This window comes from Dioscorea cayenensis, chromosome 3, assembly GCF_009730915.1.
Source record: "Dioscorea cayenensis subsp. rotundata cultivar TDr96_F1 chromosome 3, TDr96_F1_v2_PseudoChromosome.rev07_lg8_w22 25.fasta, whole genome shotgun sequence".
Taxonomy (NCBI): domain Eukaryota; kingdom Viridiplantae; phylum Streptophyta; class Magnoliopsida; order Dioscoreales; family Dioscoreaceae; genus Dioscorea; species Dioscorea cayenensis.
The window spans coordinates 8314391-8321191 of NC_052473.1; the positions used below are offsets into that span (position 1 = coordinate 8314391).

At 42.1% G+C, this 6801-nt stretch overlaps 1 non-coding gene across 1 annotated transcript; it reads left to right on the top strand.

Moving 5' to 3' along the window:
- Positions 1-665: 665 nt before the first annotated feature.
- LOC120257737 lies at positions 666-772 on the top strand. The gene has a single exon (XR_005535826.1). It is a non-coding gene; the product is annotated as a small nucleolar RNA R71 (small nucleolar RNA).
- The last annotated feature ends 6029 nt before the right edge of the window (positions 773-6801 follow it).

The window sequence follows — 6801 nt, forward strand, 5'->3', positions numbered from 1 at the left end:
TGTGAGGTGTTTAGACTGAGAGATTTCTACACTGAGGCATAGTGTAGGATTAGTCACGGTTGACCTTAAGTTTTGGGCCCATGTGTTTAAGGATCTCCATGACTCATTAGATATCAGTTAGGAAGTATAATGATTTGTCTTGTACTTGAAAAATTAGTCCTAGGGTGAGCATTGTGTGGGTACCCCATTTATCATCGATTGCATCTCTTATCTTTTACTTGCACCTCCTTTCTCTTTTCTTATTTTCATTTGCATTAATTCTTATTCACATCACTTTCGACTCATCTTCATTCTAGTTAAGTAGCAATCTTGGTGTCCTCTATTCACTATTGCCTGTGGATACGATAACCTACTCACCTGGGATTTATTACTTCGACAAACCCATGGACTTGCGTGTCACACGTAAGGGGTGTGTCAATAACTTATTGCTCAAAGACTCAACCTAGGGCATTAATGATGTAACCGCATCAATCTCATGAAGTTTGGCTACTTTCTTCTTGTCTTGTGTGTTCCACTGATAACTGTTGATAGCCATTTCTTCAATGAGCTGTCAAGCTTCTTCAGGGGTTTTAATTCCTAAGGTACCTCCTGCTGTAGCAACAAATAATTTCTTTGTGCTTGGGTTTAAAACATTGTAGAAAGTGTGGATAATCATCCACTCGGGGAACCCATGCTGAGGACATTTCCGCAAGAGATCCTTGAACCTATCCCATGTCTCAAAAAGAGAGTCCAATACCCTTTGCATAAAAGAGGATATTTCATTTCTCAGCTTCATAAATTTTCCAGGAGGGAAAAATCGCGCAAGAAAAGCTTCTACCATCTCCTCCCAAGTAGTGATTGATGCTCTAGGTAATGAATATAACCATTGCTTTATTCTCCCCATCAAGGAAAATGGGAAAGCCCTCAACTTGCTAGCATCATCTGTAACACCATTAATCTTGAGCATGTCGCACACTTCCAAGAAGTTCTAAATATAATTGTTTGGATCCTCACATGCCAAACCATTAGATTGTGCCTACTGGTTTAACATTTGGATGAAACTTGGCTTGATCTAAAAAATATAAGCTGTAATCGGTGGCCACACAGTACAAGACTGCATGCCCAGAATTGTAAGTCTTGCATAATCTGAGAGTGTCCTCTATTACTCATGTTGTTCTGCCATATTATCAGACACTTCAACTTCTATCTCAGCTTGATTTGGCTATTCTTATATTGGTTCCTTTCCCCGTCTATGAGTTCTTCTTTCAATTTCTAGATCATCTTCAACCAATGTTGAAGGGTTACCTCGGATCATAACCTGAAGCTATAATCAAAGAAAGAAAAACAAATCAGAATAATGGAAGAATAAGAAATTGTGAAATAGAAAAAGTGATGAATAGCTAAAATAGCAAAGTGCAAAATGTCTCTAAAATGCCTATTCCACAACAATGGTGCCAAACACTTGACACAGCCGTTGCGTGTGTGTACCGCAAGTAAAGGGGTTGTCGAAGTAAGAAAGTACCCCGGTGAGTGGGTTGTCGTATCCATAGGGAATAGTTGTTAGGAAGCAAGTAGTAATGCTATTAGCTATCAAGTGAACCAATTTATGATTTGAGTGAACAATATCAATGCAATTAAAATAAAAAAAAGAAAAAAGAATGCAATAGGAATAAGGAGAGGTAATCGATAGAAAGATGGGGTACTCAGGCATTGCTCACCCTTGAACTATTGTTTCAAGTGCAAAACTAATTATTATGCCTCCTAACTGATGTTTAATGAGTCGTGGAAATCCAAATACACACGGCTCCAAACCTATGATCAACCGTGACTAACCCTACAGTATGCCATGGTGGAAAGGTGTGCTCTCGACGCCTCACACTGTGTAAGGTTGCTTAAAGCTCTACGGACTCCAAGTGGTAAACCATATTCCTTAATATAGATCTAACCCTTTGGTCTAGGCGAAAGACCCCTAGTCACGATTAAGCCCAGCACTAAGGATTACTTCAATACTTCACTCTATTTCTTACACAAGTAAGTCCAAATGGAGTTTGTCTCTTAGAACTTCACTCTATCAAGATCACATTGACTGTGTCCATGACTAGTCCTTAAATTCTATACTCACAAGAACATTTGCACGAATACACAAAGGGGTTCAGTGAAGCTCAACAAAAATAAAATAAACTCGAGTATATAAAGATTTGAAAATGAAATATAAATCGAGACAACTGAAAATAAAGATAAATTCAGAAGGAGGATCCTTTCTGAGTAATACAAGTCCAAAATATAATGCAGAAATGAAATACAAATACAAGTAAAATAATAGACGCCTCAAACGTCGGTATCTGCTACTAATGTCTGCTTTGCTGCTGCTACTGAAGTAGGTGGTGCTAGTGAAAATGATGGTGCTGGTGATACCAGAGGAGTCCCCGGTCTCATCATAAAGGGAGATGTCACGTCTCGCTCGAGGATCTGCTGTAAGATGTCGAGAAGTGCCATAACCTCAGTGTGGTTATTCGTGAACCTTGCCAAGTCTACCTGTAACACTTCCACAATACTCTCGAGCCTCTCAAAGCGATCATGGGCTCGAGTGGGAGAAAATATACATACTAGAGGTGGCTCTTGTGCTGTAGGAGGTGCATCTATCTCTATCGGCTCCTCCTAAGACTGGGGAACAGGCTGAGACCCCCTGCTGCACCTCCCTCCTCCTCAGTTATCTATGGTGGGGGCATCACCATCACATAAACCTTTTGCCTGTATGTCCTCACCATGCCCATAAAACGCATGGTCTCTATGCTGAGTGGAGACGGTACTATAATCTTCTCGGCCCCTCTAATGGCATCGAATAGACCTATCCCCATGATTAGTCTGGTAATGTAGGGGCGAGAGAAGAAGACGCCGACTCCCGTATACTGCACTTGGTGCCTCAAATACTCTGCTAAAATGTGTCCCAGGTGAATTGGCTGACTTTGCACCATCGAGTACAGATAAAGTAGCTCCTAAATGGCATGGATGTATCTATGGCTCAATCGGGAGAGGCAAGTAGCCTTGGACACTCCTGGCTCATACTGACCATAACCACATAAGGTCATGTATGTGACAATGTCCCCTTGCATATATCCCGCAAGTGCACAGTTTTGTCGAAGTAATAATCCCGGGTGAGCGGGGTCGAATCCACAGGGAGTAAGGAGTAAAAACACTTAATTTGATTCTTAGCTATGTGGAAGGTCAATAGTGATAAGTGTCAAAATGATTCAATTCTCAACAATAAAAGCAACAAGTAAGAGGGCAAAAGTAAAGTAGGGGGTAAGGCAATCGATAAATATGGCGTACTCGGATAATGCTCCGCCTAGGATAATCATTTCAAGTGCAAGAACCCTCTATTATGCTCTCTAATCAATACAATAGTGAGTCATGGAAATCCTTAATTACATAGTCCCAAATCTAAGGTCAACTATGCCTAACTCTACACATGTCCCGGAGGAGAAATCGAACAATCTCAACACGTCACACTCACATAGGGTTGCAATGAGCTCTAGGGTTCCAAGTCATAAATCTTTTCCTAATTATAGACATAACACTTTGGTCCAGGTGGAAGGTCCCTAGCCACAATTAAGCCCTAGATACTAAGATCACCTCAACGCTTCACTCCATTGCACGCGCAACTACGCCCCAGCGGAGGGTCCTCCCTTAGACCACTCACTCTATTATGGTCGGAAAGAACACTAAGAATGGAGGTAGAATCTATCACATCGGAGGAGAAAGGGGACGCTCCTGTACCTCTCGACTCACTCTCTCAACCCTCTCCAACACAGCTTTGTCTAACGCTCGTGGTGTGTCACTCACTCACAAGGTTACCAACAAGAACTCTCAACCCTAGTGTCACTCTAGGGGAAATGTTCATACAATCAAGCATTCAAGGTTGGAACTCGCAATAAACATCAATTAATTGAATGCATAATAAAGAGATTCAATGAAATGAATACATCCTAAGGTTCACAAGTACCCAAGTACCCACTAGGGGTTTAGCTCTTCATGGAGCTAAATACAATCAAAGAAATAGAATGTAAAAGCAATGAATCCATAAAGAAACCCCTTCAATGGTCGTATCGATGGTCTTGTAGAGAGTCCTCTACTCGTCGTCCAAGGATTCCCTTGTCCGGTATAGGATATGCCTCGACGTAAGCTCCCCTACCAACCTTCTTCCTAAGGAATGACGATGACGGAGCCGTAGAACCTCTCCAAAACCCTAGCAATTACCCCTCAAAACCCTAGCTGAAGCCCTCTCTCAAGTTGGGGAAAAGATGGAGAAAAGAATACCAAAATCGGGGCTGAATCGGCTTTAAATAGGGCTGGAATCGGGCGACTCCATGGGCGTGGACGGTACACTTGCTCGTGCGGAATTTCCACACGGCCGTGGATAATTTCCACACGCCCATGTGGATTCTCTGTTTCTCTGATTTCTCGGCCCGCTGTGAACAGTTCTGCTACAGTACATACTACAGTGTTACGACAGTGCTCTGCTACAGTCTCCGACCTGAATAACTTCCCAATTCCATATTTTCATTGGGGTCACGGAAACGGGCACACGTTTACATCGTGAATCACTTGCTTCTTCGATGATATACATGTTGGTGGAGCTCTCGTTCTTATGTGCATAAATTGGAATGCTTGAGTGTGACTGCCTTTGTGCCCCTCCAAATGAATGTGCTCACTCGAATGCGAGGAGGTTGGCACACACTCTAGCATCTCACACCTGACCTATGTCTTCGCGTTTGAACCTTAGCAAGATTTCCTCCAAAATAGGTGCATTATGATCCACATTGGCCTATTTCCTTCATACTCGGCCTCACAACCCTACCTGCATAAAAGTAACATAAAAACACACATATTAGTGTAAAAACCACAGAAAAGTAATGCTCAACATAAGGAATGAACACTTCGCATTCATATCGTACAAGCACTTATCAGTATGCTCTCTAAGGAGTCAACTACCAGGATAGTTGGTCGATAATCGGTCATACTCCTAATTGGCATTAAAAGCCTCTCATACAATCCAAGTCGGACCGAAAACTATGTGATGCTAATATTGTAATGGTGTCCAAACACTCGGAACTGTATGGCGTCAATACTATCGAATCTAGAATACAATAGGTCAAACTCGAATGAAGTTAATACCTTCAGCGTCAACATAAAAATAGCTGTCTCGCGAATGGATAACAATCCCTACAGCTACACACAGAGAGAAACTTCTCTATCTCGTCAGCTATCTCGTCCCCTCGCTGAATATCCCGAGTGCACTCAAGTCTGGAAATTGAGTCTGACAGAACATGAGTTTGGATAATCTTATAAATCGAGCCTGTTATTCTTGAAGCAGCAAAATCACCAGTTTAATTGAGATAAATCAAGATTTTGTAAAGAGAAAGAGAAAGAGGGTTTACCGATGAGATGGCAATGAAAACCTTGAAATCTACCGGAAAACGCAAATTCAATCCCTCAAAATCGACAGTGAGAAGTAGGAAGAGTAAAAATATACATTCTCTGAGCATTTGGGAGTGAGAAAATGAAAAGACATGATAGATTTATAAAGAAAAGTCACGGCCTTTTCAGTTTTGTACATCCACACGGGCGTGTGGAAATTACCCATGGCCGTGTGACTCCTCAGGGGAGCTTCACAGTGGCACTAATACACCCCTGTGTGCTCTCAGGATAGCACATCTTGCCTCTGAACACATTTACATGAGCGTGTGAAAATTCCCCACGCTTGTGTGACCAACCCACAAGGGCACCCACATACCCCTGTGGCTTCTCTGTGCAATTGAGAAGTTCTTCTAAGTGCTCCACACACCCCTGTGAAAATTCCAAACGGATGAGTGGATCTTCATAGGGGTAGTCATAGGGGTAGACACATGCCCCTGTGTGCTCTCCAGATGGAGGAGAACTCTTTGTAGAGATTCACACGGGGGTATAGAAATTCATAGGGTCATCTACATGGCTAAACACACGCCCCTGTGTCTTATCAGGATGGAGTCTGGGACTCTACAGAGAAACACATGCCCGTGTGGAAAATACCTACGGGCGTTTGACCATCACAAGGTCATTCAAAGGGGCAGACACAAGCCCCTGATGTCTCCTTGAGGTATGCTCTGAATAAAGATATACGCCCGTGTGGAAATTACACACGGCCGTGTGTCTTCTCTGGATGACTTAGAAAAATTTACAGACTCTACAGAAAATTTCTACACACTCATACATACTCAGAGCCTGCCTAAACATTAGAAAAACTGACAAGAGAATCATGTAAAACATGCTCAAACGACCAAGAAACTTCAGCAATCATAATTAGGCACACGAAAACACCAATAATCCATGAGAAAATCACAACAATTTTTTGTAAAAATCAAGACACTAACACTCATGTTCTATATTCATGCAAGTACTAAACTAGAACCTAGGCAAACTAGTAAAGACTTGTGTTGCCTCCCAAGAAATGCTTGTTTAACGTTGATAAGTGCTTGTGTGATAAGAATACGAAGTATTCTTTCCTTGTGTTGAGCATTACTTTTCTCGGGTTTTAACACTAATATCTGTGTATTTATGTTACTTTCATGCAGGTAGGGTTGTGAGACCAATTATGAGATAAAGAAGCCAATGTGGGTTGTAATGCACCAAGTTGGAGGAAATCTTGCTAAAGTTCAAACGCGAAGACATAGGTCGGGTTTGAGATACAGGAATGTGTGCCAACCTCCTCGTATTCGAGTTAGCACAACTATTTGGAGGGGCACAAGGGCAGTCACATTCAAGCTTTCCGACTTATCCATATAG